Source organism: Chiroxiphia lanceolata, chromosome 28 (genome assembly GCF_009829145.1).
Source record: "Chiroxiphia lanceolata isolate bChiLan1 chromosome 28, bChiLan1.pri, whole genome shotgun sequence".
NCBI lineage: Eukaryota > Metazoa > Chordata > Aves > Passeriformes > Pipridae > Chiroxiphia > Chiroxiphia lanceolata.
In genome coordinates this window covers 1,954,942-1,978,288 of record NC_045664.1, presented here as the reverse complement: position 1 = coordinate 1,978,288, position 23,347 = coordinate 1,954,942, and the positions used below count along the sequence as shown (strand labels likewise).

Sequence of the window (23,347 nt, the reverse complement as noted above, 5' to 3'; positions counted from 1 at the left end):
CAGAGCTTTTTGGATTTTCTAACTTTTGTAGATTTTAGAAGTAGTTGTGTAGTAAATGTAGATTTTGATGTATAAAACCAATGTACTCCATATAAAACACACAGTGCATGTGATGCAGAAATGATAATCTCAAATAAATGTGAGGTATAAATACATTTGTGATTACAGTGTGAGAAGGGGTTCCCTACCCAAAATGAGCTGTAAACCACAGCAAGGAGAGGGGCATTTCTGCCCTGATGGAAGAGAATAATCTCACTTGTGTCAGGGTGGATCCCAAATGTCACTGCTGACTGTGCTGCTGAAGCCCAGGATGTGCTTTGGCTGCTGTTTTTCCCTGGATTTTGCCAGGATTTCTGGGGTGCACAGGAGTGGGGATGATGCCTTTTCCTTCCAGCCACGGAGCTCCCACAGGTCACTCTTTTCACGCTGGTCTTGGAACTGGAGGTTTTTTGTTCAGCTCTGGGATGTGTTTCCTCAGGATAAAACAATCCTGAATCCTTTCTGGCAGCTGGAGGAGTCTCTGCAAATCTAACCCGAGGTGTACAGAACATAAAGTTTGTTCCTTGGGTTAAAGGTGGGGAAAGTTCTCCTGGAGCTGAGAGAGCAGGACTGGAAAATTCCCAGCTGGGTTCTGATCCATCCCAGTGAAACAGGATAAACCAGCCAGGATGAACTGCACTCACCTCTGAGGGCAAAGCCTGGCAAAGATGCCTCATCAGGTAAAATCTGAGGCTAATTATGCTTTTAGGGGACACCACTGGTGGGTTTTCCTGGGTGAGGGGAGTGGGCCAGCAAAGCTGGAATTCGCAGAAGACCCAGAAAAGCCCAAATGGGGCTTTGCAAATGGATTCCACTGGGCAGCTCCCAACCCTGCTGCACTTCCACCTTCCAGCTGCCTTTGTTCACTTTACTACCTGGGAGCTTCCAGGAATTATTGACAAATGATGTCTTGGAATTCTCACTGACCACTTCTTGAGCACCCAAGAGATCTGAAAACTGCTCTCAATGACACCCATTTTCTGCTCTAAATGGCCCATTACACTTCATTAATGAACCCATTTATTTTTAAGTTTATGTGTTAAATTAGAATTCTTTTATATATTCATTAATACATTAATACATAATATACATATTATACAGAGCACTGCAAGATCTAAATCTCTTTAATTAAGACTTAAGCAAACCCATATCCCCCCCACTCCCCTAGGGGCTTCAAGCAGGGCCTGGAATGGGCTGGAGGTCAAAGCACATGGATAAACTAATTCCAGGCCACAGGTTCTCCAAGAGATATAATCACCTGCCAGAGATAAAGGAAAGAAGGGACAGAGCCCAGTTATTTTCTCATTTCAGATCTCAGACAAGGCTGACATGCAACTACACACCAAATAATGAAAAGTGGGATAGAAGCCAAAATTTTCCCCAAATTTTCCCTGGAGGAAGTTTATCTCACTTGGACATTTTCTAACCACCCATCATCTCCTTCCCTTTCCCCCCAGACAGGTTTGCCTCAGACCTTGCACCTGAGAGCCACCTTTCCCCTCAAGTGCCACTTACAGTTTGGGTGTTAATGCCTCCAAGATTTGTCTGGTGCCACTCCCATGCTAAAGAGAGGGATCTACAACATCTAATTCTTTTCCATTGCTTCTCCCAGGGTTAACTGGGGAAACTTAACATTCAGAAAACTTTCTTAAGAAAAAAAATAATCAAACCTCTGAAATTCAAGTCGGTGCAGAAATTCATTTCTCTGTCAGTACCAGCACAAACAGGTTTTCTCATCCTTCTCCCTGGGTATTGAAAGTCATTCATTTCAAAATAGATCTATAGATGTATTGCCATTTTAAACTGTGAAACAATGCACCAGACAGACAGTAAACTGGCTCTGGACACTAAATAAATTTGCTGCCTTATTGACTGAGGTGAATACAAAGAGATGAAGCACTAAATCCTGCCAGCTCTAATCTGAAGTTGTCATGCCAGCAAAAATTATATCCAACTCAGCCCAAGGAAATTCTGCTTCTGAAATATTCTTAATAAACACTTTGGGGAAGGATTTTCTCTTTGCTAAAACTCTGGGAATCCACAACTGGCTGAAAGGGGGTTGTGGTGAGGAGGGGTCGGGCTCTTCTGCCTCAAGTGACAGGAGGAGAGGAAATGGCCTTAAGCTTCAGAGAGTGGTGGGAATGGAGCTGCATCCATTGGGATCGGGGCACTGGGGGTGTCCCCAGGGCTCAGGGTTGGGCCCAGCCCTGTTTAATGTCTTTATTGATGGTCTGGATGAGGGAACTGAGTGAACCATCAGCAAATCTGCAGATGGCACCATGTTGGGGGGGAGTGTGGATCAGCTGGAGGGCAGGAGGGCTCTGCAGAGGGTCCTGGACAGGCTGGATTCATGGGCTGATTCCAAGGGGATGAGGTTCACCAAGGCCAAGGGCCGGGTCCTGCCCTTTGGCCACAACAACCCCCGGCAGCCCCACGGGCTGGGACAGAGTGGGGGGACAGAAAGGGCCCTGGGGGGACTGACTGACAGCAGCTGAACAGGAGCCAGGGGGGCCCAGGGGGGCAAGAGGCCAATGGAGCCTGGCCTGGCTCAGGAATAGTGTGGCAGCAGGAGCAGGGCAGGGATTGTGCCCCTGCCCTGGGCACTGGGGAGGCCACCCCTGGAGTGCTGGGCCCAGCTCTGGGCCCTCAGTTTGGGAAGGATGTGGAGGGGCTGGAGCAGGTGCAGAGAAGGGCAACGAGGCTGGGGAAGGGTGTGGAGCACAAGTGCTGGGAGGAGCAGCTGAGGGAGCTGGGGGGGCTCAGCCTGGACAGGAGGAGGCTCAGGGGAGACCTTCTCACTCTCTGCAGCTCCCTGCCAGGAGGGGGGAGCCGGGGGGGGTCGGGCTCTGCTGCCAGGAACCAGCAGCAGGACAAGAGGGCACAGCCTGGAGCTGCCCCAGGGCAGGTTTAGGTTGGCCATGGGGGAGAAGTTCTTCCCAGAGAGAGGGATCAGCCCTTGGAATGGGCTGCCCAAGGAGGGGGGGGAGTCCCCGTCCCTGGAGGGGTTTAAGCAGAGCCTGGATGTGGCATCAGTGCCATGGTGGGGGGGACAAGGTGGGGTTGGGTCACAGGTTGGACTCGATGATCTCAGAGGTCTTTTCCAACCTGGCTGACTGCCATTCTGGGATAAATTGCACCAGGGGAGGTTCAAATCAGAGATTAGATTTTCCACTGCAAGGGTGGTCAGGCATTGGAATAAGTTGCCCAGGGAGGTGGTGGAGTCATGGAAGGGTCCAAGAGGCACCTGGATGAAGCACTTGGGGATGGTTTAGGGGTGATTCTGGTGGTGCTGGGGGATGGTTGGACTGGACGATCCTGAGGGTCTCTTCTAACCTTGATAGTTCTGTGAACCTGCAAACTCTTAAGCACAAGTTGTGTCCAGAGTTTAAGGTGCTGACAACACTCTCCTGGAGAATTCTACCTCACATCCCTCTCCTGGAGAATTCCACCTCACAACACTCTCCTGGAGAATTCCACCTCACAACGCTCCCCTGGAGAATTCCATCTCACATCCTTTTCCTGGAGAATTCCATCTCCACCTGCCCTGAGGAGCTTCCAAGGAGCATTTCAGCACTGAGTGAGACTCTGTGCAGGATCTGTGTCTCACCTGAGCTCTTCTGGGTCACTGTGTGAGTAAACCAGTTTTAAACCTGGTTTCAGAGAGCTGTAATCTGAAATAAATAATATCCACAGCACAATTCCTGCTGTGTCCCTCTATGACTGCATTCCACCAGTCCTTTCCATCAGTATCTCCAACCTCAATCCATTGGAATGTGGTTTGCTGACACCCACAGCTCCCTGGACATACAAAATAAACCCCCAAAACAGCGAGAAACAAACAGGAAAACTGGGGGATTTTAGGGACCTGCAAAACAGAACAGGTTCCCATCCAAGTGCATCCAAACATTTTCCTCTCCTCCCCTCCACACCCACTCCCCACTCTGCTCCAACACAGCTAGAAAGGCAATTTGCTTTTTTTTCCTCCCTTTCCTATACATAAAAATAGTGAATTAAAAATCAATAAATTAATAAATTATGTAAATAAATCTAATAAATTATCTAAAAATGCATATCTAAAGAGAGAGTATCATTTTGCAATGACTGGACCTGCTCCTGAAGAACCCTTTAGGGCTCCCTATTGGGATTTCTGTCACGGAATGGCAGAGTTTTTCAATCACATCAGCTAAGAGCTGGAGATAAGATAGGGCCAGAAAAGGAATTACATGGGATATACCCTGTATAATTTGGCTTTGTGGCTGGGGAAAAAAAAGCGAAAGCAGAGGCAGTCACTGAAAGCCTCAGTGATTTTAGGATTTCGGCTTTAAAACAACTTATTTACTAGGAGACAAAATCGGGATAATGTTTCAAAAAGCGGCCCTGTGGCTTCAAAACTCGACTGTGATTGTCAGGCCTGTCTGAAGCACTCAAAGTTCTGTTTAAATTTTGAGTGCCCACGAGCACAAAAGCAGCTGAGGTGTTTGGGGTCGGGGCATTTGGGAGTTTAAAGGCAACTCCCTGCCTGCAGCACAGCTGGAAAGGAACCTCTGTGTTCCTGAACCCCTGGAAAACTTACACTGGGAGAGAATTTCTGAAAGCTCCAGAGGTGTTTTTTGTTGGTTTTTTTCCCCCCATAAAAGCTCTGACTTTGCTAAAATAGGCAGGAAAAATACTCTGGGGGAAGAATGTAGGACACTCAAACATCTGCCTGTGCTGCTCCTTGGGGCAACTGCTGCCCTTCAGGGGGTTCTGGGGCACCTGGCAGGGGGAGCCCTCACATTAATTGGGGTTTCTGGGCCTAACTATGGAACTGTGAGCACTGGGGGGACCCCTGCCTCTGGCTGAGTGACATTTTGGGCGTAGGAAGCGAAAAAAACGAACCACAGACAGAGAAAACCCTGAGCAACAGCTACGAAAATAACCCTTCCACTGCTACACATGGATTCCAGGGATGGTTTCTTCCCTCCTGGGCTTCCCTGATGCTGGGTTTGAGCAGATTGTTGGATGCCATGGATGGAAACCTGCAGCAGCACCTGCTCCCAGTTAATGAGCCCTACCTGGCTCTGGAGCAGCTGTTGATTTTGGTGGAGCTTTGTCTTCATTTGGGGTTTGGAGTGTTTGTTCAGCAGAGCAGGAGCCAGGGAAGCCCTGAGCAGCTGCTGTGACACCAGGCACGGCCCTGGCTGCCAGGTCACCTCTTAACTCATGTCCTGGGCCCCAGGAACAGCTCCCAAGCAGGGCTGGGGGTGAGCAAGGACCAGAGAAAGGGAAGTGGTGAACTCGGGCTGGTTCCTAGGGGGCAGAAATAATCTGATTTAATAGATACTGAGTGGGCTTGGTTTGGTGTTCCTGAGAAGCATCACTTCTCTTCAATCCCACCTTTCCCCACCACTTCACCTCCATAAACCTATCCAAGGATTTAGGTCCCTTATCCCACCTGCAAGGACTGCAGTGGGGAGGAGGGCTGAGCTCACACCCCCCTGGCATGAGGAGCACTCAAGGCTGTGCTCAGGGTGGTGCTGGGCTGAGGGGTTCACTTGGTGGTCTTAGAGGGATTTTCCAACCTTAATGATTCCATGATCCTGTGATTGCCCTTTTTACCTGGAGCTCTGCTGAGACCAACAGATCTGACCACTACATGGAAATAATCAGAGAATCCCAGAATGGTTTGGGTTGGAAAGGATCTTAAAGCCCATCCAGCCCCTCACCCTGCCATGGGCAGGGACACATTCCATCGTCCCAGGTTGCTCCAAGCCCTTTTCAACCTGGCCTTGGACACTTCCAGGGATCCAGGGACAGCCACAGTTGCTCTGGGCAGCCTGTGCCAGGGCCTCCCCACCCTCACAGGGAGGAATTCCTTCCCACTATCCCATCTAACCCTTCCTCTGGCAGTGGGAAGCCATTCCCTATGTCCTGTCCCTCCATCCCTTGTAAACAGTCTCTCTCTTCAGGCACTGCAAGGCCACAATTAGGTCTCCCTGGATCCTTCTCTTCTCCAGGCTGAACAATCCCAACTCTCCAGCCTTTCCTCCCAGCAGAGCTGCTCCATCCCTCTGATCATCCTGGTGCCTCCTCTGGACTTGCTCCAGCAGCTCCATGTCCTTCCAGTGCTGGGACCACAGAGCTGGATGGGATTCCAAGTGGGATCTCACCAGACCAGAGCAGAGGGGCTGGGACATCCTCAGGAAAACAGCTGAATTCAAACAATCAGCTGATTTCAGCTGTCTTGGCAACCTGATTATCCCCAGAGCCTGAGCCAGTCACACGCTGTGTCCAAGAGGAGTTGAATGATGAAGCTGATAATGAGAACATGACCATCTACTATGGACAAAAAGCAGCTTTCTAGAAATAACAAACCAACCAGCCCATGGCAAAGAGATGGGTACAAGATTCAGAGATGTGTACATACAAAACTTGATTGAAATTAAAATTATTAAGCACTGCAATAAATTCAGCTTGGGTGGATGGAAGGCAGCCCTTAAGTAAGGAAGGGGGAAAATGGGTTTAAATAATTAAGGCTCTATTTACAAATGTCTCCTAAAGTATTCATGAGAATCTCTTCATAGGGATAATAAATAATAAAATAAAGAATAAAGAATAAAGCTCCCATGTGAACAGTAAAGGTGTTCTCTGAGCTGTATCTGCCAGTTTGGAGAGGGTAGAGGAGGGGTAAGAGACCCCAGCTGCTGGGTTGGGATAGAAAACTGGCATATCTCTGGAAAAACTGTGCTGTGGCTCAGGCAAACACCCTTCAACCATCAAACATCACAATCACAGGATTGGTGACGTTGGAAAAGACCTTTAAGATCAAACCCAACACCCCCATGGTCACCACTAAACCACGTCCTCAAAGTGCCACATCCACGTGTTTTTTGAACACTTCCAGGGATGGTGACTCCCCCACTGCCCTGGGCAGCCCATTCCAATGCTTTACAACCCTTTCCATGCTTTTTTCCCCCCCTAATATCCAATTTAAAGCCCCCTGGTGTGACATGAGGCCACTGCTTCTCATCCTGTCCCTCAGAACCAACCTTGACCCCTCCCACGTTCATTTGCTTTGTCAGCTTTGAAAGAAAAGGTCACAGAGTACATCTTTCTGACTCTCATGCAAATCACTCTGCAGATGTTAATTACCAGTTACCAAGGAATGATTTCTTGCCTTGGAACCGAGGGTTGATTTGGGTAATTGCAGCTTTGTTCCATGTTTTCTTTATCCAAGCACGAAGAGCCCAGACTTGCTCCCATCACACCTTGTAGTGACAAACTGCCCCAGATCAGGACAAGCACAATTTCCCAAACTCCTTTTGATTCCTGAAAAAAAAGCTGTGGGATCCTGGTGGCTCACACAGCATCCTCTGGCATTTGGATCCCAGGGGCTGCCTGGAGGCTCTGGAATACCTGCAAACCCCTCTGGAATACCTGCAAACCCCTCTGGAATTCCCTGAGCCTGCAGCTGCCAGCCCAAGGGACGGCGTGTCCTTGGGACAATCCCAGAGCAATCCCAGTGCAGCTGCAGCTGCAAGAGAGCCTGGAAATGAGCATCAGGGAGCATGGAAAAGCCTCCAAACCCTGTCACTCCTATAGATTATAACACAGCAAGCAGACAGAAGGATCTATGGAATGTTTCCCTCCTTCCAGGGCAGCAGCGCCAGCAACCGGCACGTTCTGTGGGGGTAGAGAGAATGAGGGATTCTGTGGAGCCCCTGGACACACCCCCAGTGGAATTCCTTAAATCAGGGCAGAACACCTGACTAGGGACTGAGGTGGAATTCCCAGAGGAGCTGTGGCCACCCCTGGATCCCTGGAAGTGTCCAAGGACATGTTGGATGGGGGCTTGGAGCGACCTGGGCTGGTGGAAGGTGTCCCTGCCCGGTGGAACTGGTTGGGCTTTAAGGTGCCTCCCAACCCAAACCAGTCCATGATTCCATAATTCCATGATGGGCTGCCATGGGGGGAGTTCCTGCCACCACAAAAACAACGGATGAGAAAAGATCCTCCGTGTTTGCAGGTTCTGCCACTCCTGAAGGGCTGCTCTGCTCTGCCCAGAGAGGGTCAGGCTGGCTGGGGCTGCTCTCCCTCAGCCTGGGACCTGGGGTCAGTTGGGCAGAGAAGGGGACAACCCTCCCCCATGAAGATCTGTCCCACCTCAAAGCCCTCATCTCCAGGAGAAAACACTTGAGCTTGGCCTCCAGCCCCTGAAGGCACAACCAGAACAGCTTCTTCTCCAACTGCAACTGCAAACAGAGCTGAGGGAGTGGGGATAATATCACCTGGGCTGAAATGAGCCCCAAAGCAGTTCCCTCCCTCCTCTTTAAAGGAAGGAACAAATAAAGCAGGTGCTCATTTCTGAGATTAATATAATGGAGCAGAACTAAATGAGAAAGGATTTTAGTGCAATGTTCACCTCCTGGATCTTTAGGAGGATACAACAGGTCTCCAAGTGCACACTGGCAGCTCTTTCCCCTACTGCAGGTGGCTGCTGTTGTTGTTTGAACAGGGTTGCTGCATCCCAGCCTGGTACTGAGTCACTGCCTCATTTTAAAGAATTGATCCCAAAAATCCATTTGCCTGCAAGCGAAGTTCAGCTTTCAGATAAATAAGTTTAGGCTGGGGAAAAATAGGGGAAAAAAGCTGCTTTTCAGTGCAAGCCAAGCTTAGACTTTCTGGAGGGGCCATGGAAGGTGCTCCAGGACAAAGGACTGCACAGGGGCTCAGAGGTGCTGAGGCACCATCTGCCCTTCCCTGGGGGCACCTCTACTCCTGCTGCACCTGCCAGTGCTGGCACAGCCCAGCTCAGGGGACATCACTCAGACATCCCTGCACAGGCTCCCCAGAGGGGATGGCACTGGGCTGGCAGGAAAGTGCAGCTTAAGGGACCAATGAGCTCCAGAAACGAGCCAGTTCATCTGCAGAGGCTCAGAGAGATGACATTTGTTTGTCCAACCCCATCGTGCTCGGTGTCCCCACCCCCTGCAGCAAGCACTGCTCAGCCAGCAGAGCATCCCCAAACCCTTCCCTGCGTCACCAAACAACCCCAGAGCCAGCAAAGCATCCCTAAACCCTTCCCTGCATCACCAAACAATTCCAGAGCCACCAGAGCATCCCCAAACCCTTCCCTGTGTCACCAAACAACTCCAGAGCCAGCAGAGCATCCCCAAACCCTTCCCTGCATCATCAAACAACCCACAACCAGCAAAGCATCCCCAAACCCTTTCCTGTGTCACCAAACAACTCCACAGCCAGGAATCACCAAACCCTTCCCTGTGTCACCAAAGAACCCACAGCCAGGAATCACCAAACCCTCCCCTGTGTCACCAAACCCTTCCCTGTGTCACCAAAGAACCCACAGCCAGCAATCACCAAACCCTTCCCTGTGTCACCAAACAACTCCAGAGCCAGCAGAGCATCCTCAAACCTTTCCCTGTGTCACCAAACAACTCCACTCCACCTGGGCCACCACCCTGCCCCTCACACCAGGCTTCTCTCCCCCTCTCCCTCTCAGTTTCTATAATTAAAAAAATGGACAAGCTCCTCCCGGGCTCCAGAGCATCCCCAACCCCAATTCCACTCAATGACAGCCTAATTAATCTTCTTCTTTTGTTTCCCCAGCACACGGGCTCCGCTCAGCTGTGGAATATGGTGGAATCTTGCTGAGAGCACATCTGCCAGGATTGCAGTGTGGAGGGAGGAATCCAGCAGGCTTTTGTGTGACTGTGTCTGTATTTGTTTAGCTCTGTGCCTGCCGAGCGCTCCAGACACACGGAGGAGAGAACAATCTATACAGTCATGTCCCGAATTGCCAGAAACACCTGTGATCCCAGACACTGGAGCATCAGAATGCAGCAGGAAAGGCGTCTCTCTGCCCAGGGAGACATCATTACTCCCACACACAGCACTCAGGTAAAGAAAGATTATGTGACTCGGCCAAGGTCACCCAGGAAACTGTGACAAAGCTGGGAACTGAGCCAGCGCCTCACGTCCTCAGCTTAACTCCTACAGCACCTTCTTTTCCAAGGTCTGCATTCCCTCTTTTCCCCTCCAGGGCTCTAATTACACCGACTGGCCCATCAATAGCACTTGTGTACTGGTGTGGAACTCAAAGGCCTCATTCTGATAAACTCCTGCTGAGGGTGAAGCAGCTCCTGGAGACACCTGGTCCCAGCAAAGTTGCCCTCACCTGAATGGAACCAAAGCCAAGGTTTTTGGTGGATCTTTACCCACCTTCATTGGCCCTTGGGTGCCCAGGCCCTGTGCCAGCAGTGCACCCTCTGACCAGCACCCTGATGTGAAAAAGTTGACTAAAAACTCACCCAAACCATCTTCAGCCCATCATTCCTGGGAGCAACAACACCCCAGCCTGGGCCACATCCTGCTCCCAGAGCTGAGCACTGCTGGGCTTTATCTGCCCTCAGAATACTTGTTTCTGTTCTCAATCCTTCCATTTCTGGCCCTGTGAAATGGTGAGATTGCCCCCATTTTCATTGAATAAAAGGTTTTGAGACCTTTCAGCTCAGACAGGACCAGGAGGCAGAGCCTGAAGGGCTCCAAAGAAATTCAGGCCTCAAAAAAGTCAGTGCCATGGTCAGAGTTGGAGGCTGAGGTTTGACTGTCCAGGGTTGTCAGGGCTGAGCTTAAATTACAGCACCACAAAATAATGAAAGGTCACAGGATTTCAATTAAGACACTTGGCCAGTATAAATCTTGTCTCTCCATGGAAGCTCTTGCTGTTGTTTAGGCTCTTCCCTGCTAAAGTCCAGCTCAGTTTATGATTTCAATATCAATCTATAAAATTTGGTGCCCTGGTTTTAAACGAGAGCTAAATTTGTCTCTGCTTGAAGGGAATGAAGCTGCATCAATGTGTTTCTTACATTTACACCAACAGAATTTGATCAGCACCTGAGAATTTTCTGAAGGTAAAACTCTGCTTTGCCCTTTTCCCACCCTGGCTGCCTAAATTCCTGATATTTGCTAATGAAATTATTTGGCTAATGAGCAGTGATGCCAAACCACTTTCACTGGGAGCTACAGTGCTAATAAAGAAGACAAAAAAAAGGGGGGGAGGGGAGGAGGAAGAACCTTCAGGTTCTTTAGGATAATTATATTTTGCGTCAAATAAGACAAATATTTCAATTTTGGGCAACATGTACCTAAAGAATAAACGTGGGCTGTTTTAGTCACAACATGTCACGGGGATTAGGCTGCTCAGGTACCTGCAGTCATACAATTAAACCTGGCATGTAGTAATTAAGAAGGCAGGTGTACTCAACACAAACTACAAGGTTTCCTCCGAGCTGTTGTCTTACGTTGGGTGAGTGATCACAGAGACACAACAGAACCACTCCCTGAGCCCCAAAGGTACAAACCAGAGGCTGCACCAAAGTTATTTATGGTGGGAGTGATGAAGGGCAATTGGAACTGGAATGATTGGGAATCCCTGCCAATAACACAGGATAACAACCCCATGGGAGCTCACGGAGGACCTTTGGGAAATGTGGGAGGGAATTATCCCACCCAAGGTGTTTTCAAGTGTTATTAACATCCTGCAAAGTAGAGAATGATCCAAAGAACATCTGAGCCATGGAAGAGGCTCCCCAGGGGTGTGTGGGATGCCCATCCCTGGAAGTGTTAAAGAAAAGGAGCAGAATATCCCACTCCATGAGTTGGTGGGATTCGGTCAAAGCTTGGGCTTGGTGATCTTGGAATTCTTTTCCAACCCTAACGATTCCATGTGCATCCCATCCCAGTACCCCTCCAAAATGTCATCCTGTCTTACAAGTGACCTCTGCTAAATCTTTGTAAATCTTTCTGAACAGAAAACCTGAACACCTGAAGTCCCCTAAACTTTGCTGCCTGAGAAGCCTCCCAAAGCCATCAGCCATCATTAACAGTGATAAACAGGATTATCATCCTGGAGAAAATCCCTTCCTGTGTTCCACAGGCTCCCTGGCAGTGGAAGTTGGTGCTAATGAGAGCTGTAGTTCACATGTCAGAGCTCAGTAAAACAATTAGGAGTCGTGTCCTACTTCCTAAATCCCAATATTGATAAAGGAGTAGAACTTAAACTGCCGTGAGATGTTTTTATGGTCACTGAGAACTTCCTGAGTTATGTTAAGTGGGCTAAGGAGTTAAAAAGGAGGATAAATTCCCAAGCTTCAAGCCAACAACAAGCCAGGAAGAGGATGCCACCCCTGGAGCAGGTCAGGGTATAATTGTGTGTAACAGGATATTTTAGCACCTCCTTCTGAAGTATCCAACACTAACGAAGTACACACACAACTCAGCTAATTCTAAGTGGGTACTTTTATGCCTCCCACTAAAAGAGAGGATTTTTCAAAACTACCCAGGGCATTTGGGTACTAAATTTTTATTAAAATTAATGGGAGCTGAGCCTCCCAATCCCCCAAGTGGCTCTGAAAGTCTCAGGGACAAGGCTGTACAAGTGCTGCTGTTCACTCTGAAGGCTCCTGATGCACTTCACAAGCCTCCCTGGTTCTGTGCAGAGCACATTTCCTTCCGATGCAGCTCCCCCTGGGATCATAGAACATAGAATCATAGAATCATAGAATCAGCTGGGCTGGAAGGGACCTCTGAGATCATCAAGTCCAACCCTTGATCCAACCCCGCCGTGGTTCCCAGCCCATGGCACTGATGCCACATCCAGTCTCACCTTAAAAACCTCCAGGGATGGAGAATCCACCCCTTCCCTGGGCAGCCCATTCCAAGGGCTGAGCACCCTCTCTGCAAAGAAATTCTTCCTAATCTCCAACCTAACCCTCCCCTGGCACAGCTGAAGCCCGAGCCCTCTTGTCTTGCTGATGGTTGGGTGGGCAAAGAGACCAACCCCCAGCTGGCTCCCCCCTCCTGTCAGGGAGTTGCAGAGAGTGAGGAGGTCTCCCCTGAGCCTCCTCTTCTCCAGGCTGAACAGCCCCAGCTCCCTCAGCCTCTCCTCACAGCACTTGTGCTCCAGTCCCTTCCCCAGCCTCGTTGCTCTTCTCTGCACCTGCTCCAGCCCCTCAGTGTCCTTCCTGAGCTGAGGGCCCAGAGCTGGACACAGCACTCCAGGGGTGGCCTCACCAGTGCTGAGTCCAGGGCAAGAATCCCTTCCTTGGACCTGTTGGCCACACTGTTCCTGAGCCAGGCCAGGATCCATTGGCCTTCTTGGCCTCCTGGGCACACTCTGGCTCCTGTTCAGCTCCCTGTCCATCCCCACTCCCAGCTCCCTTCCTGCCTGGCTGCTCTCCAGCCCCTCTGTCCCAGCCTGGAGCTGCCGGGGGTTGTTGTGGCCAAAGGGCAGGACCCGGCCCTTGGCCTGGTTGAACCTCATCCCGTTGGAATGAGCCCAACTCTCCAACCTATCCAGGTCCCAGGATGGAGCAGGGCACAGGAGCACTGCATCAAAGCCTAGAGCCTGGGAGTGAAGAATTCCCAGGGGGAACTGGCTGAAACACAATGGGCTGTGATATACGGAGCTCCATAGGCTCTGATGGGCCCTTCTGGTCATGGATTCCATGGAATTGGAGCTACAACACGGCCAAGAGGAAGTTCAGGAAGCCCTGGGAAGGTGAGGCAGGTGCTGGGAGGAGACAAACAGCTCCAATTCCAACCTTTTGCAGGAATCCTCCCTGCCAGGTGAGGGCCAGGGCAGCTGCCCCTGCCCCCAAAGCCAGCCTGGTACCAAGCTGGAATTACCAGATCAGAATGAACTATAGGGGTTCATAAAAGTGTGTGGGTGATGTTCAAGGGCTCCAGGGCACTCAGGAGCTCAGCTTTGCCACCTCTAATTAACCCTGGACTGGAGATGAACCAGCAGCACTCCAGGGCAGGTGGTGGCCTCAGGAACAAACATTTCCAGGCTCTGCACTAAAGCAGTGGCTCCAGGCACCACCTGCAGATCCTGACTCAAAGGATCTTCTGGAATAAGGGACAGGACAAGAGGGAAGGGTTTTGAACTGCCAGAGGGCAGGGTTAGATGGGATATTGAGATTTTGGGAAGAAATTCTTCCCTGTGAGGGTGGGGAGGGGCAGGGATGGAATTCCCAGAGAAGCTGTGGCTGCCCCTGGATCCCTGGAAGTGTCCAAGGCCAGGTTGGAGCAACCTGGGATGGTGGAAAGTGTCCCTGCCCGTGGTAGGGGCTGGAATTAAATAATCTTTAAGGTCCCTCCCAGCCCTAAGCATTCCATGATTTAATGATTCTATAACTGACAAGCACATGCAAAATCACATTTCAAGAGGGAAAATGATGTTTCCTCTGAACAAGAGCAAGAAAACAGCCCCCTCTTTACCCCTTCATCCTCTTCAGACCAGGATCTCCCTGCACTCACAAACAGGATCTCTTTTTTCCTGCTGATGCTGATACAAAAGCAAAAGGCTGCCCAGGAAACTCTGCCTATGTGCAATTATGGATGGACTTATTATCTGGAGCACATTTCACAGGATCATCATTCCATGACACCCAAAATTATAATAATTCCAGCCAGAATTTTTTGTACTTACTAATTTCCAGCCTATTCTGGGTACTCTTTGGAGAGGTGAAATTGGTGCTTGCAGCCTTGACAGCAAAGGACAAGTGCCTTGACAGGACAAAATGCTTCTCTAAGAATAATTCAATCCAAGTGTGGTGTAAATCCCTAGGGTGCCTCTCCACTGGTAGTATTTCCATCAAGAATCTCCCAAACCTTAAATCCAATATTTAAGATTTATGGGTTCCACCAGTGGTTTCAAGGTGAGAGGCAGCTGTAGGAATGTTTTGGTGCTTCTGCCCATCTCACCTTTCCTTTTAGTCCAATAAAGAAAGGCAATAGAAGAAAATGCTCCCCTGCACGTCCTAGTATATATAATTTCTGTCTGAACAAACACAGGTAAAGGGTTTCCAATAATAAAAAAATCCCCATAAGCCTGATGGGTAAAGAAAAATAGGGGATGAACAGGATTGTTTACATTGTAACCTGGATGTTACATAAATGTGGGCCCCAGGCAAGGTCAGGAACATGGATTAGGAGATGCCACAGACAGGGAGAACAAACTTTCATTATCTTGGTTAAAAATAGGCAACTGATGCACAAAAAAGCTTCAGTAAATTGCCCCAAATTATCCAGGTTTCTGCCAGAGGACTCCCAAGTACTGTAACTGAACACTCGCAGTTCAAACTCAAATCAAATATAATTGGGGAGAAGAAGAGACACAAGAAAAGAGACGAACTTATTGATCCTCCCTGACACACCAGCGTTAGAAAAGAGCATTCCTATCTCAAAGGAGAAGGAAAGAGCATTTCTATCTCAGCAAAAACAAGGGAAAAAAGGGTCGTGAATAATCTCCATGAATAATCATGGAGATTATTCATTCCCAGCCTAGGAATGATCAGTCAGTAACCACGGGATTGGGGGCCACAGTATCTGCTCAGAAGAGCTTTGGTTTAGCCCCATGTCCATCACAAAGATCCCAATGTTTTGAACGACCTAAGTTCAAACCTTAAGGTTTGTTTTGACATCAGCCCCCTTTGCTGCATCCTGGACCCCTTTGGGGTCAGCTGTTAATGGCACTGAGAAGAGATCCTGTCCTGGGAGCTTTGGGATAAAGGCTGGATCCAAGAAACACCAGGATTGCTTCCCTGCTCTCCCAGTCCTGGCCAGCAGAGGCTTTACTCCACTAACTTCTCCCACCTGGATTTCCCTCCATCAGTACCTGCAGCCTGAAGCACTTAAAACATTCCCTCTGTCCCTCCTGTGGTTTTAAAAGCTCAAGTTGTGATCTTTGCTTAAGAGAAGTCACTGAGGCGATGGACCCTAAATGGCTGGGTGGAAATCCAGTTTATCCAGTTTATCCAGTCATGCTCCCAGCCTGGGATTCATTTCTGGCACTGGCACTGCCTGAGGGGTTGAGCAACAAAACTGCAGCTCTGAGGAGAGGAACCAGGGCACAGGTTTTTCCTAATTTTAATAAAATATCCACAATGTTGTTCAGGACAAAACCATCTCCTTTTGCTGTCTTTGGTCTCTGTCAAAGACCTGCTGGTTTGCCCGGGCAGGAATTGCTTTCAGCCTTGTCCATGTTGGGATTTGGGCTCCCAGTGGATGGTCAGCTCCCAAAATAAAGCCCCAGGGCAGCTGCTTGGCTGGCAGGGAGGAGCTGCTCCCACTTCAGCTCCATCACCCGAGCCCTCAGCCCAGGCTGGGACAGGGAAGCAGCGACTCCAGCCCAGGGGAAACTTCCCTGGGGACCATCCAAAGTGCAGGTTTGCAGGGCACAAGACCTTCCTATTTGTCTGTGTGCACCAACATGGTCTGGGCAGTGCCCAGGCCAGTCCCTTTCCGTGCTGGAACAGTCCAGAGACACGTGGGGAACTTCAGTCCTGGGGGGTAGATGGTTCCAGGGACCTTCGGCTGCTAATCCAGGGCATCAAAAAAACCAAACAGAAAGGGCCTAAACTAAAGCAGTGACTTGTTCTCTCAGTCAGTTAGTGTCCAAAGGGAAGATCTGCTGAGAAAGGCAGGATAACACTGTGATTTAACCCAGACTGACACAGGACACTGCCCAGGGACTGAGCCCAGCTCAGAGACTCCTGTTTGAAACCACACACAAGTCAAGGGAGAAAACGCAGGAGCAGAAATAAAGCAAATATCACAGAGGGGGGAGAGTCTTCCAAAAGAGTTACTAGGCCAGCTTGGCTGGGGCTCTGTCCTCCCAGCCCTGGCAGGGACTGTTTTCACTCCCTCACACCTGGAAGTTTTGGATGGGGCTTGGAGCAACCTGGTCCAGTGGAAGGTGTCCCTGACCATGGCAGGGGTGGCACTGGATGGGCTTTGAGGTCCTTCCAACCCAAACCATTCCATAGTTCCCTGATTTTCCACTCCACACAAGCACAGAGCTCTGCAGCCACACCAAGCACCTTGTTTGAAACATCCAGGGAAAGATCCTATGGCAGCAATTCCAGTAAATTAAATCCCAGTGCACTCAGTGCTGAGAAATGCTGAACAAGCTGAGGGGATGGAAGGAGTGATGAGATTTGTAACTACTTAGTAGACACACTAAGACAATTACAGTGCTGAAAGCTGCCCAGGCAGTCCTGCATATCAGGCTTAGTTTGCACAGGCCCATAAATAGGTAATTTGACTTGGGAAAGCACTTTGGGATGGCTTGGGGTTGGAAAGTGATATTGAAAAGAGAATCTGCGTGTAAATGTGGCTCAGTGCACTGCAGCACAAGCAAATTCAACACGGTCACACTGCAGTGCAACAGGGAGGAGGCTTTAAATGCAGATTTGATGACCCTTCCACTGATTTTTTGACTGGAAAATACTGTTATGTCTAAGCAAAGAGTTCTGTGGCTGGAGCCCCTTCGTGGATATTCTGAGGAGAGGCTCAGTTCTGAGACCACTTTAAAAGGTCACATGCAGGGAGAGAGCAGCCTAACAGACAATGTAATATATAACATTTAGAATGGCAAATCTAAAGTAAACTTCCAAAAGTCTTTTCATGGAGGATGCTGAGCAAGGAAGATGAATGAGGAAGATGAAAGGATGAACTGACATGTAATGGAGTAGCAAAGTCAGGTGCCAGTGGTGGTAAAGGATTCTGCTTAAAAGATTTCTAAAATGCACCAAAATAGTCATCAAGGAGAACACAAGGAATCTGTAAAAAATCCAAATATCATTCCAAGGTGCTTATCAACAAATTCAGGGACATGTCGTGTGTCAAATGTGTGTTTAATGTGTTAAGAAAGGTTCTTTACTATGACTTGATTAACCAGCTAAAGGTAAAACATTAACACAGAACCAGCACTGCTTTAATTACTGACCTCTTGAACACGACATCTCCCTCAAATGAATGACTTGTAATTTATTCAAAGCATTTAATGATCACCAAGTGAGCTTTTACAACCTATTAATAGATGACCTCCTAGAGCATGTGATCCAAAAACCCAGATAAGGAATACCTTGGGAACTCTGCTGTAACACTGTCTCAGGCTTGTCTGTTAATATTCAGGCCATTTTTCCCTCCTCACATCCCAAAAAAGTGTAAAAGCAGAGGCTTGATCCAGACTCGCCGAGGAAATCAAGGGGCACTATTTTATTCTCTTTGGTACCAAGAGGGTTGGAGCAAAGACTGATAGAGAACATTATCACGCTCTGAGATGAAAAAGACATTTCAGTGCTCAGATGTCTCCTTTCAAAGGGAGAGATAACCCCGGGAGAGGGAGTTTATCACAGGATCCGTGGAGCGGAGTCGGGAGGCCAGAGTGGGCAGGAGGGGATGGCTGAGTGGGGCTGTCCCGGGGTGACCCCATCAGGAGGGGCACCACAGCCCCATTAGAGGGTTCTGCCTGCACACAGCAGAAAAGAGAATCTCTGACTCTTTGGAGCAGGAGGTTTTAAGGACGAGGTAGTTGTGTCCTGCAACTGCACCTCATCCTTGAGTCCACAGCACCTGCTCGACAGCAGCCTCCTGCTCCTGCCCTGCTCGTGTGCCTGTTGGGTTACAAAATTTGGATGTGAGGAAAAGAAGAACTGCTAAGTTTAAACAAAGCCTTGGGCTGACAGAGACTGGGGAAAAAACCTCCATCTAGAGTCCAGACAAGGATCCATTGAAGTCACAGGTTTGGAATGTCCTGCCCAAGCCCGGAGAAACTATGCCCTGATCTCATCAAACCTGTGCAGAAGACCTTTTGTGTTTTATCTCTCCCCTGGTGTTACCCGTTCCCCCATGTAATCCATGTAATCCCACTAAGATAAAATGAGTTTTCCCCTATGATGTAAGTGCTAAGACCCAAAAGTTTGTAATTTAGGATTTCCCCTTCACCTCGTCCCTGTAAGGTCCCTAATTGTAATAGTTCTGCCCCCTGATGAATATGTAAACCCCCTGTTGAATATGTAAACCCTGAACCCTTCAAATATGAACTTGTAAATCCAATAAATGATTCCAGCTTCTTGCCTCCCTGGGATGTCTCAGCATTATTGACCTCTGCATGTGCCCCTGCCCTGCCCATCACCCCGTGCCCACTGCTGCTCCCCCAGGGAGAGGAACCACAGGCAGGGCTGAGAGCAGAGCTGGCACCCCCACACCTGCATCCTGTCCTTGGGGACACCCAACCCAGCTCAGCCTGTCCCCACCAGCAGCTGTGACATGCAGAGCTCTCGCTGAGCCCAGCAGGGCTGAGGCAAAGCCTCATAGAATCAGAGAATCAGCTGGGTTGGAAGGGACCTCTGAGATCACCAAGTCCAACCCTTGATCCAACCCCGCCGTGGTTCCCAGCCCATGGCACTGATGCCACATCCAGACTCACCTTGAAAACCTCCAGGGATGGAGAATCCACCCCTTCCCTGGGCAGCCCATTCCAAGGGCTGAGCACCCTCTCTGCAAAGAAATTCTTCCTAATCTCCAACCTAACCCTCCCCTGGCACAGCTGAAGCCCGAGCCCTCTTGTCTTGCTGATGGTTGGGTGGGCAAAGAGCCCAACCCCCAGCTGGCTCCCCCCTCCTGTCAGGGAGTTGCAGAGAGTGAGGAGGTCTCCCCTGAGCCTCCTCTTCTCCAGGCTGAACAGCCCCAGCTCCCTCAGCCTCTCCTCACAGCACTTGTGCTCCAGTCCCTTCCCCAGCCTTGTTGCTCTTCTCTGGACCTGCTCCAGCCCCTCAATGTCCTTCCTGAGCTGAGGGCCCAGAGCTGGACACAGCACTCCAGGGGTGGCCTCACCAGCGCTGAGTCCAGGGCAAGAATCACTTCCCTGGACCTGTTGGCCACACTGTTCCTGAGCCAGGCCAGGATCCATTGGTCTCTTGGCCACCTGGGCACACTCTGGCTTCGACACCCTTTAACCTGCTGTGCTGCCTCTCCCCCTCTGCTCTGGGGGAGCACAACAGCAAGAACTCCCTGCCAGGACTCTAAACAACCTGCAGCAAGGTCCTCACACTGGTGCTGTCCTGTCGACACCAGCACCACCACCCCTGTCCCTGAGACTCCAGTCCATGTCCTTGCTGCTTTTTTAATTAGGATTTCACTTCCAGCTTTAGCCTTTCTAATTAATTTGTTGTACCTCATTAATTTCCCCCGTAAACTTTTTCAACACCTCCTCTCCCCACATATTTTAGAGTCCAGCAATTAACTTCTCTCATCTCCTGTATCTCACTGCCACCTCTGCCTGCTCACACTTTTGTTATTCAGGTGTTTTTAAATCATATTGGTTAGTTACTGACAGCCAGTGGCAGCCTGTGAATGATAGTCTCTCATTAATTAATAGTTTTACATTATGAAAAAAGAAGAGTATGAGTGAGCATCAAGAGGGAAAACCAGAGCACAGGAACTAAAAATACAGCTTTGACTGTCTAACTGTCAGTGGTGTGCTGATATATTGCTTTTAGTAGACAGCTAATTAAAAATGGGAGTTTAGAGGGAAATAAATGAGCAGCTGCTGTGTATTTTCATAGCAATCAAACCCGAGTTGCCCCGTGCCACACGTGAGGTCGTGGGCACTGTTCCTCATGGCAGGATGAAGGGGAGAGAATCCTGGAATATCCTGAGTTAGAAGGGAAACACAAGGATCATCCAAGTCCAGCTCCTGGCCCTGAACTCTGGATAGCCCAAGAATCCCTCCAGGAGCCTTTGGAGAGAAGGCTGGGAGAAGGAGGATGAGAAAACCCTGATTGCTCAAAAAAATCATGGAATGGTTGGGGTTGGAAGGGACCTTAAAAATCATCCCATCCTCTGCCATGGGCAGGCACACCTTCCACTAGCCCAGGTTGCTCCAACCTGGCCTTGGACACTTCCAGGGAGGAATTCCTTCCCAACATCCCATCTAACCTAACCCAGGGTGCTGTGCCCTGCAGGGGAGGCTAAATGGGGACACCAGCTGGTCCCTGTGGCCTCAACATCCCTTCCCTGTGCCACTGAGACAGAGCCCTTGTCCTGGGATTCTGCCAGATCAACCCCCACCTTTAGCACTTCAGCTTCATTCCAGACCCGTCAACCATTCCCTGGAGGAGGAGGGGACATGGAAAAGTGACCCAGACTCTCACCAGGCACCATGTTGTGTGTGAGAGGCTTCAGTGAAACTAAGATATAAGGAGATGAAGTAACTGAGACCTGCACTGACCTCACAGATACTCCCAGTTCCACGGGAGGAACCGTTGGGACACTCAGTAATCCATGGATTGAGTCCCTCCTGTCCCATTCTGGCACCACAGACCACACCTGAACACACACATGGCAGCCAGAAAACCAGCCCCAAGTGATGGCAGAGAAGAATTAATTAACAAAAGCTCCATTAAGATAAAAATGAGGTGCTGGATTCAACCAGAGTTTACAAGGACATAAAATGATAAATTAACCAAGTTTGAAATGGAAATTGCACATGCTAATTACATGATTTATGTTACACAAATAATGAATTAATATTAATTAATTCCAGAGATCTGGATTCCATTCTGAGTTATGGCAGCACAGTTCCTGTGCCAAAAAGGCCTTCATCATTCCATCTTGGTCTGTTAAATCAACTTTCTTTAATGTTCTTCTTCCTGTGACCACTCAGACTTACAAACTCTTCAGGAGAAGTAAATTTTAATTTGGTTTTTAATTTAAAGTGTTTAGAAAGCACCTTGAGACGATCTCAACAGAACACATGCTGCAGTTTCAAAACCTGGGAGGTTTTGAAAATAGCTCCACTTCACTTTTTAGAGAAAGGCAATGAAGAGGGAAGCAATTCCCACAAAACCACAAGTACAGTGAGTCCTTCTGGATTTCATTACCACCTTATTGGCTCCACCTTCTCGTGGATTCCTGTTAATGGGCTGCCAATTTGATTATTGGGATAGATGTGCCACCTCCCACTGATATTAAATCAGGATTCTTACAGTCCTTGGGATTCTGAGCCCTGGGAATGGCCGGGAGCAGCTCACCCAGCCAGGCAGAGCTAAAGCTCTGGAGCAGCAGCAGCACCATGGCCACGGTTTCCTGCTGCCAGGAGGAGAGGAAACACTCCCCAACAGGGATGTTTTGGTGCCTGACAGTGCAGTCAAGGGCCCTGCAAGATCCAGGCTGCAATGCAGAGCCCCCCATCACTGGAATTCCCAGGGAGGTGGACCCACCATCCCTGGAGGTGTCCAAGGAAGGCCTGGCTGTGGCACTCAGTGCTCTGGGCTGGGTGGCAAGGTGGGCATGGGGCACAGGCTGGACTCCATGCTCTGGGAGGGCTTTTCCAACCTCAGTGATTCTGGGATCACAAGGAAAGTGTGAAAGGCGTGACATTTTCCAAATGACCACTCTCTCTTTGCTAAAACATGAGTATCAGTGGCCAACACTTGCTCAGTGCCCAGGGGAGGTACCAGGGCACCACAGCACCACAGCACCACAGCCTGCCTGCTTTGAGCTGAGGGAGGTAAACCTGGGTGAGCAGGGTGATGCCAGGCAGAAAAAACAGAGAGAGAGAACAGGGCAACAGAGCAAGCTGTGCTATCAGATGCCCAGTGCCCCAGGAGCAGTGGCAGTGATTCCTAAGGCAGTCTGGAAGTGTCAGAGCGTCCCTGTCACTGCAGGCTCCTGAGCTCAGCCACGCTCACTGCAGACAGAGCCTGGCTCCAGAACCCTCTGCTGAGGAGATGGAACGGGAGCTGACACTTTCTGTTCCTCTCTGAGTTAGCACAACTCCGAAATGAAATTTTCCATGACACTGCTGCCGTAATTTGGGAGGCAATTTTGTCGGGAGTGCAGGTGGAACAGGGGGTTTGGGGTTTTATGTAAGGAGAGGGCAGGGTGTGGGAGAGGCACATGGAACACACGAGTTCTTTGCAGTTCCAGCAGGAAAAAAGAGCCAGCCCCGTTTGCTCCAACAGTCAGTAAGGCAAGAACAAAATTCCAGAGCTTCCCATCAGTTTCTCTCCAGGGAAAGCCCTAATCCTGCCACCTCCCTACCCCTGAAGGAGGAGGGGACATGGAAAAGTGACCCAGACTCTCACCAGGCACCATGTTGTGTGTGAGAGGCTTCAGTAAAACTAAGATATAAGGAGATGAAGTAACTGAGACCTGCACTGACCTCACAGATACTCCCAGTTCCACGGGAGGAACCATTGGGACACTCAGTAATCCATGGATTGAGTCCCTCCTGTCCCATTCTGGCACCACAGACCACACCTGAACACACACATGGCAGCCAGAAAACCAGCCCCTGACGAGGCTCTGCTGAGGCACCAGGGCAGAGGGAATAGGAAAGGGAACTTTTGGATTCCTCCTCTCAAAACCACTGTGCAAGAACAACGCTTTCAGAGTCCCTTCTTGTGAGGAAAAATGGAAAACATCAGCATGGAATTTGTGTGTGGATCAGGGACTG

At 49.6% G+C, this 23,347-nt stretch overlaps 1 protein-coding gene and 1 long non-coding RNA gene across 5 annotated transcripts in view; both read right to left on the bottom strand.

The window, feature by feature from the left end:
• Positions 1-23,347, bottom strand: part of LRRTM4 (leucine rich repeat transmembrane neuronal 4) — a 207,417-nt gene that overhangs the window by 28,304 nt on the left and 155,766 nt on the right. The gene's annotated exons all lie outside the window — the stretch shown is intronic.
• Positions 1,174-21,072, bottom strand: LOC116799517. 2 transcript variants are annotated; one of them, XR_004361072.1, is made up of 4 exons: positions 20,959-21,072; positions 3,550-3,664; positions 1,710-1,784; positions 1,174-1,297 (listed from the first exon to the last, which is right to left on the bottom strand). It is a non-coding gene; the product is annotated as an uncharacterized LOC116799517 (long non-coding RNA). The 2 variants fall into 2 exon arrangements; XR_004361071.1 differs by lacking the exons at positions 3,550-3,664; positions 20,959-21,072 and adding an exon at positions 3,373-3,526.